The following is a 9475-nucleotide window of genomic DNA, read 5'->3' as shown; positions in this document are numbered from 1 at the left end:
AAACAGAGGAGAAAACACAGTCTAGTAAATATGATAATGTGATTAATTCAAGTGCTTCCCACTGAGGAGCATCTCTCTAGGTCTTCTAAACCCAGACAAGGCTGATAACCCCAGTGTACTGAGGAAAGCATGGTATGCCAAATCACATCTATCCGTACATATGTATACGTATTTATTTGTAATAAAAGTTACTGTTCTCTTCTTAATTTGACTTTGAAACTAGCATGAAAATTGACTTAATCTCCACACTCCCGGTCTCATTAAACTGTTTATTTTCCTTGCTCTTCTTATTCTGTTATTTTTTGTTGTTGTTGTTTGTTTTGGTTTTTTGGCTCCTTCTCCTTTATTCCTGGTTCCTGTTTAGTTGTGTTTGCTCTTGTTTTTCAAATATGGGACCTGCTTCTATTGTCTTACTCAGGCAGTCTTTTATTGAAAGCAAATGGCAGTCTTACTGGAGAGAAGGCAGCAGAAATGATCCACTGTTTTCATCTTAAGGTCTTGCTTTTGTGACAAGCTGCAAGCTGGTACAGATATTCGATATATATGTAGCCTCAGGTTTGACTGCAGAGGACCATATAAATTTTATATTTCCACATACAATCTATATAAGGAATTTACTTCTAATAAATTTTAATATTTTTAACCTGTTTTTAAAATGGTTTCCATTTAGAAGGAGCGGTATTATTTAGGATTTTTTTTTTTTTGTGCTATGAATTATTAAGACTGAAAGAAAACTAACTGCATTGCTGGCAAGGTACACGTGTAAAATCATTGGCCCATCCCTTTGACTGATGAGGGGTTCTTGTCAAATCATTTGAGTGATACGTTTTGCCCCAAACCCTTTGTATTCTTCTCTGTTGCTTCCAGAAATGGCCAATATATCCTGGTACATAAACTTTAATAATCTTGAAAAAGGATTGTAAACTCCTTTGTTTAGCAGAGACAAGATTGATGGCTTATCTCTAAGGCAGTCAAGACTCATAATTGTACAACTTCAGTTAATGGGAATATTTCTCTTTACTTCAGTAACTACAGAATGAAGTCACAGGCAGGAAGATAGATGTTTTTTCTGTCTATCTCCAGAGGAGAGAGTTGAGAATCTTTCTTAGTCTGAGGCTACTGTTTTCTCTCTAAAACTTAGCATTTCCTTGAAAAATAACCATTACTTTTATTTTTCTTGCATAATATATTTCCCTAGCGTGGTGTCTGAACAAATAGGCAGTCAACTCGCCACAGCTTGTTTTAGCCTGTGCTCGTCTGGCCAATGCTGTGTTTTGCTGGATACACAGAAGTTCATAACAACAGACCACAGGGATTTCCTGAGAAACTAGGAAATATTTCTTCAGCTTCCTCCATCTTCTTCAGGGTTTCAGGGCTGTGATCAGAACACTGCCCCATCTACCAGCTTGGAAAAGCTGGAGAGACCTCACCGTGGCCTTCCAATACTTGAAGGGAGCACAAACAGGAGGGGGAACGGCTGTTTATCAGGGTGGATAGAGATAGGACAAGGGGGAATGGTTTTAAACTGAGACAGGGGAGGTTTAGGTTAGATATCAGGAGGAAGTTTTTCACTCACAGGGTGGTGATGCACTGGAACAGGTTGCCCAAGGAGGCTGTGGATGCCCCATCCCTGGAGGCATTCAAGGCCAGGCTGGACGTGGCTCTGGGCAGCCTGGTCTGCTGGTTGGCGACCCTGCACATAGCAGGGGGTTGAAACTGGATGAGCATTGTGGTCCTTTTCAACCCAGGCCATTCTGTGATTCTATCATTCTATGACACCAGCCTCAAAATTATAAAGTTTGTTATCTCCATATCTTTAACTTATGCTAAAGAGAAAAACACTGGTGAGAGATTGCATGTTTTTGGTTTCTGTCTCTGTAATAAGCCAAACTATGAGACTTTCTAAGGGGTAAACATTTTTCCACAAATCTAGTCATGATTAAGAAGGCGGTCTCTTGGTAAACGTTCTTGAAGGAATTTTTAGAACAGGTATAAATGATTGCCAGATACCTCACTGTCTTTGGCCCAGGGACAACAGCATTTAACAAACAGAATGCTGCAGCCCACTCCACATTTTGCTCTCATTAACTCACAATTTCAACTTCTGTTTTTCATTTCTTTTTTCTTATTCTGAATTTGTAACAAATAGTATAAGGTTTGTCCTCTATAATGCCAACAAGTTAAAGGAGAGAAACCCTCATATATTGCTCTGCTTTACTGGAATGACCATATCATGACAGAAAGCTCCTTCACGCCACAGCATCCCTGGGGAAACCTTTCCTTATTTTTATTAAGCCAGGTCTCATGTTATTGAACTTATGGATATTTTAAAGAAAATACAAAACAGAGTGGGCTCCTCTACAAGCCTGTATATTGAGTAGAAAGATGATTAAAATCTAAGCATTTAAAAATGTGTTTTATCTCAAAAGAACAAGTAGGGAAAGCTCTGATTACTTCATGGTACAAGTTGTGGATCCCATACTCTGCTTCCACTATTCTCCTGCAGCCCCTGGTGGTTTGTATTGCTGCTCTTCTGTTCTCCAGGATGCTCTGAATGTCAGGAAAAGAGAAAGAGAGGTGATGAACACAGAGATCTCAGCATTCGGGCCATTTTAACTCCCCTAAACATCTTCTTTACCAGACTGATCATGCCAGTTGTTCTGATATTGAGAGTGAGGTTTCATTTTACATCCAAGGCCAAGTTGGTGAGGGCTGCTGCCTACGAGGAGCCCTTTCACTGTTCCTTTCCTTTCTCCCCCACCAGCCAGCTCTGGCTGCTTCCCTGTGGGTAAGCCTGGGGATCGTGGCACTGATCCAGCTCGAGTTCTTACACCAAGCAAGGGCAGGGGCAGAAATGAGGGGAAAAAATGCAAACATTTCTCTCTTGGATCCAGTTCATCTCTGACCACAAAAAGACTGACTCACAGGAAGCAATGGGGGTGCCACCGTGGCAGATATACATAGAGTCTCCAAAATTCAGTGTAACATGAAACTTCACCTGAGGGTACCAGCTGATGCTTCAGTCATCTCCGGGTGCAGCCTCTGACTCCTGCTGCTTGGGGAGAAAGTTTGTCTTAGGTGTGGCAGAGCAGCTAGCAGTAAAATTAACTCTTCAGCACAGGATGTACAGCGCACTGTTCTGTGAGCAGGGTTGTATGCCAGCCCCACTGAAACATGTTCAAACGTGATACAGCCTTTCATCCTTTGTGTTGTGTAACTCATGAAGCACTGCAGAAGTTTACCCTAAAAAACAACAGTTAGTAAGCAGAAATAACCTTATAGCATCAGGCTAGAATGGTTAGTTCATTTCTTTTTGGCCGAATTCAAAGCATAGAAATACTCTGAAAATTGACAGAAGCAACAAAAACTTCAGAGGAAAATAATGATAATGATAATGATAATAAATAACTTGAAGAGAGGAAATTTTGATACATTTGGTGAGAATTGGACTGGAGAAGACCATAGCAGCAAGGGGCCTCACAGTGTAACCGCAGAATCATAGAATCACTAAGGTTGGAAAAGACCTCTAAGATCTGAATGCTTCTTGATGACTCCACCATCTCCAGGGATGATGACTCCACCATCTCCCTGGGCAGCCCGTTCCAGCACCCAACCGCTCTTTTGGAGAAGCTTTTCCTGACGTCCATCCTGAACCTCCTCTGGCTCAACTTAAGGCCATTACCTCTTGTCCTATTGCTAGTTACATGGGAGAAGAGCCCAACTCTCACCTCAACACAACCTCCTTTCAGGCAGTTACAGAGAGCAATGAGGTCTCTCCTGAGCCTCCTCTTCTCCAGACTGAACAATCCCAGCTCCTTTAACCACTCCCCATAAGACTTGTGCTCCAGATCCCTCACCAGCTTCACTGCCCTTCTGTGGACATGCTCCAAGGCCTCAATGTCTTTCTTTTAGTGAGGGGCACAAAAGTGAGCATTGTACTGGAGGTGCAGCCTCACAGAGCTGAGTAGAGGGGAACAATCACCTCCCTGCTCTTGCTGACTGTACTGTTTCTGATACAAGCCAGGATGCCACTGTGCTTCTTGGTCTTGTTGAACCTCATCCCATTGGCCTCAGCCCAGTGATCCAGCCTGTCCAGCTCCCTGTGTAGGGTCTATCCACTCCCAGGCAGATCCACACTTCCAGCCAACTTGGTGTCATCCACAAACTTACTGAGGGTGCACTCAATGCCCTCATCCAGGTCATCAATAAAGATGTTGAAGAGGACAGATCCCAGCACTGACCCCTGGGGAACACCACTCGTGACTGGTTGCCAGCTGGATTTAACTCCACTCACCACCACTCTCTGGACCCGGCCCTCCAGCCAGTTCTTTACCCAGCCAAGAGTGTACCTGTCCAAGCCACAGGTTGCCAGCTTCTGCAGGATGATACTATGGGAGACAGTGTCAAGGTTTTGCTGAAGTCCAGGTAGACTACATCATCCTCCAGGTGAGTCATGATCAAGCAGGTCATAAAATCACAGAATGATCTGAGTTGGAAGGGACTTTAGAGCACATCCAGTTCCAACCTCCTACTGTGAGCAGGGCTGCCACCCATCAGCTCAGGCTGCCCAGGGCTCCATACAACCTGGCCTTGAATGCCTCCAGGGATGGAGACATTCCAGTGTCTCACCACCTTTTCCCTTAACATCTAATCTAAATCTCCCCCCTTTTAGTTTAAAGCCATTCTCCTTTGTCCTATAACTATGAGACCATACAAAAAATTGGTTCCCCCTCCTCCTTATAAGCTCACTTCAAGTACTGAGAAGTCACAATGAGGTGTCCCTGGAGCCTTCTTTTTCTGCAGGCTAAAGTAGCTCAGTTCCTCAACCTTTCTTCATAATAGCAGTGCTCCAGTCCTCTGACCATCTTTGTGGCCCTCCTCTGGACCTGCTTCAACAGCTCTGCAGCCTTCCTGTATGGGGAACCTCAGGCCTGGATGCAGTACTCCAGATGGGGCCTCACAGGAATAGAGCAGAGAGGGAAAATCCCCTCCCTCTCCCTTCTGGCACACCTCCGTTGATGCAATTCAGGATACAGTTGGCCTTTTTGGCTGCAAATGCATGCTGCTGGCTCGTGTCTAGCTTATTGTCCACCAGAACCCCCAGATCCTCCTCAGCAGGGCAGCTCTCAGTGAGTTCTTCTCCCAGTCTGTACATACACTGCCAGCATTTGGCCTTCTTGAACCTCATAAAGTTCACACGGACCCACTTCTCAAGCTTGTCCAGTGCTTCTGGCCTGACTTTGTCTTCTCTGCACAGACAGCATTCACTCCAAGTAAGAGAGAAGCTGAGCATCAAGCACAGATGTGTGAGATGCCAGTGATCTGGTTGGAAATCACGAAGTATGGGAAAATTCACAAATCTGGTGATGCAGCCGCTACAGATGTGTTTCTCTTTGGACCACAAACACACATAACTTCAGTAAAACCATGTCTTTGATGGACAGGACAGATCTTGTATGTGTGTGTATTTGACACAGAGCCAAAGAAAGCTTGCACCAGTAATGGTCTGTAGGACCAGCCACAAGATCCAGCACCTCATATGGACAGGGCCATGTGCCAGCCTGAAAGGGCAAGTGAGGAAGTTGGAACACGATGCAGCAGGAAGAGAGACAAGCAGCAGGTACAGAAAAGCCCCGAGGCCCAAACAGAAATTGGACACTATGACACTCCATGTTTGGATAAATTGCGATGGGACAAGTGGAATTCATCTTTAACTGCCCTAAACAGGTGTCCTGGGGTAAACTGTACCTGACTGTACAGTCTTGAGTGCTAACAGAGAAAGTAGAAAGGAACAGTTATATCAGCTCAATAAATCCTAAAAATCAAGACATTTGCAGCACATGTTTAATGTACAAAATAGTATTTGTTGGGCTGGAAAGGAAAGGACAGCAGCTGCTAGGATACTAGAGGACAAGAGTTTGCACACAATTTTCATTTCTGTGAACAGAGAGAAGGAGAAAACCTTAAGGGAAAAGAGAGCGAGCCTTCAAGTTATTCTGTGTCCTTAGATTCCCTGAGAATTTTTTTTTCTGTATCTGATTTAGATTATAAAATCCCTTGGGCAGCAACAGTCTTTAATTTGAGTCTTTGTCAGTACTGTCCAAATCATTGATGCTTAATGAGCAAATAAAACGTTAATAAATTAATATAAAGGTTACCTTCCTGCAGATTGGCACTTCACGGATGACATCCAGCTCGAGTTGAAGTAAAAACATTTGTATTGAATATGAGCACAGGATAAGCTTTAAGAGAAAAGCCTGAGTCCTACTGACTTCAAACAAGGGCGGATCTGGGTTACGTTGCAAGCAATTCTTCCTTTGAAATTAAGAGCAGGCAACTGGGTGCTGAACGCTCAGGCAAACTGCTGCATGTTGCACATGGTAATTTTCCACCAGACGTAATGCAGACCCAGTCAGGCAAGCTGCTGCGTCTTGGTGGACCCCTGAATTCCACGTGGGTGCAGAAGCTGGCCATGCAAAGCAGCTTGCTGGATTATGGCACAATTCACTGCTGTGGTGCCACTTGTGCACTCTAATTGGCTTTATTCACAGCAGGGATGACTGAGGTGCCGGAAGGCACAAGCCAAGTTGAAATAGATTTGTCAAGCTTATTTCATGCTTTGTTGTAGCGGCTGCATTTTAGGCAGATTGTGAAAAGTAAGTTATTTCTAAGATTTGTATCACAGTAGAGCTGGGGAGTCTGCTGTAGAGGTTGGGCCCCAAATGTTTGAGAACACCAATAGTCTGCAGTCCCAACCAAAACAAACAATTTGGGGGAAAATGGCTAGACCAATTCATCAAGCAGTGGCACAAAAATATATATATATATATGTTCCTCTTTTTGCTGATAAAAGTGGCATTTTCAGTAGAGGATTTTGTCAGTAGGGTTATAGAAGAAAAATAGTTATCTTACCTGTGTATCAGGCTTATGCGTCTAAGATAAAGTGTATTCATAGTACAAGCCCTCAACGAATTCAGGGATCTTGCAAAAGGGGCAGTGTGATAGAAAGCTTTTGAGGGGACGTTTGGGTAAGAACATGGCAGATGAAACTCGAGTGGAGCTGACAGGGCTGTGATAAGAAGAATGGGAGGTGGAAGGCAGGATGGGTCAGACAGGAAGAGCTGTGTGAAAAGCCCTGACAAAGCGTGGATGGATTCCATCTTCTGACAAAGGCAGCAAGCTGAAGAGCGTCTGTCACAGAAACGACTTTGGGTTGTCTCTTCCTCTGCTCTGCCTAAGAAATAAGACTGATAGATGTAACTGGACAGAAGTAAATAGAGATATGAAGAGAAACATGAGACACGTGAAGCTGGGAAGAGTGGTTGAGGGAAGACATAACTGTATCAAAATGTCATGCAGCTAATGAGAAACAAGGAGTGAAAGAAACAATTAAAAAATACCAACACACCATATGGAACTTTGTAAGAGAAACCTTAAAAACAAAATTTTCCTCATCTCAAAACAGTGCCTTTTGAGAATATTGTTATTTAAAACCCCCACAGTTTTACACATTTTCATCCACAGATCGTCTAGTACAGGCATCAGAAAGTTATGATCTCTGTATGTGAGATGGCATGTAGGCTGATTCTGAATTGCAGACGGGAATGCAGAAGAGTGGCCTGAAGTGGCATGGCCTTTGTAAGAGAGGTATCTGAAAGAGAAAGCAGCTCCCAGTCCCGACAAATGCCATTTTCCACTGAGGGTAAACAAGAAATCAATTAAATGCTCCTTAGCAGTGGCAGCTGAAACAATAGAAAACCTCTGCCTAAGGACACAAACACACAGATGTATACAGTGAAGGTCACCTGCCCCACAGGGGGTTCCTGAGATCCATCAATGATGGAGCAGGAGGTCGAGGAACGGAAGCCTTGTCTAGAGAGAGAAGGGGCAGAAATGAGAACCAGAAAGTCATCTGCATATAAACAGATGCATGTACTTTCCTGAGAAAAACCGAAGCTGTGGTTCCGAGAGATGCGATGGGCTGACATAATACTTTTATCTCTGATAAAAACTCCGATACTCAGACTTTTATCTCTAATGCTTTTATCTCTGCAGAAGCGGTGAGGCTGCCCTCCCCAGCTCCCCCTCCCTTGCTGCCCTCAGCCTCACAGTCTCACCGTTCACTCTAATGCTGGCCCATAAATGTCTCTGAACTGACACAGCTCACCAACTCAACAGAATAATAACCCAGAAGAACTCAGACAATTTTCTGCTGGATTGGAGAACTGAATCGGCTCGTTGCATGGGTCACACATGCAGCACAGGCACTGGTGGAAGGAGGGGAGTACGAAGGTGAGGTGAGGGGGAAGATAAAGGGCAAAAGGAGGAAGAAGAGGTAAGATTTCATTTCAGAGGAATGAAGCCATCCAACCAACTCAGCTGCCTGAATACACATAGAAGCAAAGCGCAGCCTGGAAGTAAGCAGACAGGGTTTCCTCTTACTCTCTTCTCTAATAGAAAGAACCCCAAATATCCTAAATCCTTGCTAATCGGAAGGCCAAAAGTAGCAATGCCATAAGGGCACTGTTGTTCTCCACTTGTGGAAGGGCAACATTCGTACACGATTCAAGCAGACAGAGGTCTTGAAAGATAAGAGCGCGTGCCGCCTGGGGTATGAGATATCCTCTGACAAAGATAACGAAATGCCAAGCCTTAGCCCTCTACTGTTTTTCGCATGCCCATCCTCCTGTGAGGAATATCCGAAGGTGTCATGAAGAACAAAGCAAAGCAAAGCTCAGAACTGCCACGTCTGCATGCTAAATGCTGTGCTGAATGCTAAATGCTATGCTGAATACACAGCTGCCTGTAAGAACTCCACGGAGATGGGGACAGAGGTGTCACCGAGTGCACTGCCCTGTATGGGAGAGGGACAACAAAGTCCTCCTTACTAAAGAAATCAACATCAACCCATAGGAGCATACTGTAGTTTTGGAATGCCTTATGACAAGACTGCATGATTTTTGTGAGAAAGCAGAAACATTTCTTATGAAAGTTACGGCTAAGGCTGAGCAAACCTCTGGGCCATGTCAGATATGGTTGGGAAGGGCCAAGGGCAGGTTCTGTGTTTCATCCGCCGTGCAGCAGCACCTTTTCTATGCTTCTGTGAAATTACCTGCAAACGATTCAGTCAACCTCTCCTGCATTTTAAGGCGGCTGGATTGAATTCCTGGAATACCTGAGGCAGCGTGGAGTGCGAGCTGTGCGATCAGCAGCTTTACCCTGGGACCACGCACCACGACCGCGTTTGCTTGGTGGATTTTATACCTTTACCAGAGAAAATAAAAGTTCCTTACATTATCCACGGCCCTTTCAGTGAAAACACTTCAGGACGACGGGATGAACCAGGTTGACGTAGTTCTCCCCCACAGCCATTTTTTCGGTCCCAGATGACCGGGTGGGAGCCCGGGGCTGCGGTGGGCGAGGCCGCCCCGCCGGGAGCGCCGCTCGGCCCCCACACGGCGCCGTGCAGGGCGGA

The sequence above is a fragment of the Tetrao urogallus genome (assembly GCF_951394365.1).
Source record: "Tetrao urogallus genome assembly, chromosome: 1".
In the NCBI taxonomy this organism is placed as follows: Eukaryota; Metazoa; Chordata; class Aves; order Galliformes; family Phasianidae; genus Tetrao; species Tetrao urogallus.
The sequence above is the reverse complement of the archived record's forward strand: the minus strand, read 5'-3'. Positions refer to the sequence as shown.